The sequence below is a fragment of the Vigna unguiculata genome, chromosome 10, assembly GCF_004118075.2.
Source record: "Vigna unguiculata cultivar IT97K-499-35 chromosome 10, ASM411807v1, whole genome shotgun sequence".
Lineage (NCBI taxonomy): Eukaryota > Viridiplantae > Streptophyta > Magnoliopsida > Fabales > Fabaceae > Vigna > Vigna unguiculata.
This window is the reverse complement of record NC_040288.1, coordinates 14,040,004-14,042,614: the sequence shown is the minus strand read 5'-3', so window position 1 is coordinate 14,042,614 and position 2,611 is coordinate 14,040,004.

Here is a 2,611-nt window from a genome sequence, read left to right as displayed (position 1 = left end):
CTATATTTTACTACGATAATATGAAAGGTCAAATTTTCATATTATCCAGTAAAACTTAAGTAAAGAGGGGGAGTTGTCATCACCAAATTTTGTCCAGATAACAAAAATTGACTTAAAAATTAATTTTAAAAAAAAGTAATAATACAAAAATAGTGAACATTGAATTGACTACAAATATATACTTTTTTTAGTTTTACTTTTTATCTTATTTCAACTTTTTTTTCTTTTTTCTTCTCTCGTTTTATTTTTTTATTTTTTATTTTATTTTCTTATATATTTATTGTTTCTATTTTACTTTATTTTCACTTTATGTTTTCATTTTTTTATTTCGAATTTTCATCTTATCTTGGCTTCTTTTATTTTTCTTATTTTTTTATTATTATTATTATTATTTTAATTTATATTTATTTTATTTTATTTTTATTCTATTATTATTCGTATTATTATTACTTTTCTTTCTTTCTTTTGTTGGTTTGTCTTTTTTTTATTATTATTATTATTATTTATTTTATTTTTATTTAAAAAAAATGATACATGTAAAAAAAAGAAAAAGAAGAAAGAAGAAAAAAATTAATTAAATTTTTAAAAAATTATGATGAAAAAAAAAAGAGAGAAAGAAGTTCATCTGTTGTTCGTGAATGAAATGGGAAATCTTAAATATTTGTGTATCATTACGGCAACCAGCAACCTTGGCAGGCAATCATGGCAGTACAACTATTGTAGAGTGTCGGGAAGACGACCAACTGCATGCTTTCGGGGAAAAGGAAAGAGGAAAGAGGATTGACTGATTAAAAATACGGGAAATCAAGAGGTCTTGGGGGAGATTTGAAAATTCAATCGCAGGGGGCAGCCATAACAACAAAGGAAAGGGGGGCCAACGATAGAAAAAAGAGAAAAGAACAGAGTGGAGAGGGGAAGCCACCAACAGAATTGGTATGGGCTGCAAAAGGTAAGAACTCCATCTTGAATAATTGAATGTTTGAATGAATATGGTGTGTTCGTGTGCTAGGCTTGTTGTGTTGGTGTATTTCATCCTTAATGTATGAGTACTTGTGTGAAATGATGTGCGTATGTTGTTGGGTTTGTCGAGTTTCATCTTGTGGATCATAATTAAAGTATGTTGTGCTCACGTCGTTGTTTGAGTGCCGTAAAACGAAACATGCTTTGAGTATCAAACTTCATCTATCACAACACAACTTTAATCAAAAACCGACATCATCGTGCACTCATCACGGTTCTCAAACAATCATCATGGACATCACAATCTTCATTTTTCTTTCTTAGCTAACTTGCATAAAACAAAAATTGAATAGAAACACTTCAAGGACAAAGGTCGTGACACATCCTCACCATTCTCTATAACCAACGAAATACCCAAAGTTGTGAGCATTCCCAAAACCAATTTTCACCATATTTTCACCATTATCTCATCTTCATTCTCCTTTAACATCAAGACTCCATTTCAACATGCATTTAGAGATCCAGATACACACACATTACCATTATCCTCTCTGCTTCACCATCGTTCACAATCTACCAATACTTTCACCGTGAACCAATAGTGCATACTCGCACACAGAACCAACTTCATACTTATCATCACCTTCCACCTGTAAGAAACTGCCAAACACACATAACACCTTAAACAATTATGTTTTACAGAACACATCTTCACTAGTACCTTCATCTTCGCTTACTCGCTCACCATCATCTTAGTCTCACACCTGCGTAAAAACCAAAATCACACCCATTCTTCATCATCAATATAAACTACCCATTATTTCTATTACAACCCCATCTCTGCAACTCAACACCACACCGGACCATAATCCATAATAGCATAGCATCAAAGACTCTCGTTTTATCTTCCCCAATCACACACATTCAATCAAAACAAAGAAGAAAGAGAAACACCGACGAGTCAAACTTCGAATGTGCTGAGTGGTGGCAGCTCCGATCACGGTTGGGGGCACTATAGTGGGGCTCGGTGATGCCGATTACAAACCTCGGTGACTCGCACGAGAAGAAGAATGAGAGGCTTGGAGCGTAACGGAGGTCGGTGGCGCTTTTGGCAGCGATTGACGCCATCGTCGGTGGCTCTAGCGGATCAGGAAGCTTGCGAGGTTGTGACCTTGGGGTTGCAGAGAGGGACTCATGTTTGGAGGACAAGATGCGATTGAAGAACCATTCACATGCACAAAAGATTAAAGGAAAAATGACAATGTTGTCAACACCCAATTTCGTCCGGGTGAATAGATTTATTTTCAAAAAATAAAAATAAAAGTAAAAAATAAGGTGAAACAAAATTTTCTTTAAATATTTTCAAACTTTATTTTTAGAAAAAAAAAGAAAAAAAGAAAAAAAGAGAGAAAAAAAAGAAAAAAAAAGGAGGAAGAGCCGAATTTATTATTAATTTTCATGATCCCAATAACTCAAATATTTTCTACCTTTGTTCCTGATAGAGAAATTAATTATATAATAATAATTAGAAGCAATATCTCTTCAAATGGTAAGAATCAATTTTAATTAAGATTAATTTTGTGCTCTAATTTTTTATTGATGATGATTGATTTTGTGCTATGATTTGCTGCGATTTGATACTCATAATTTG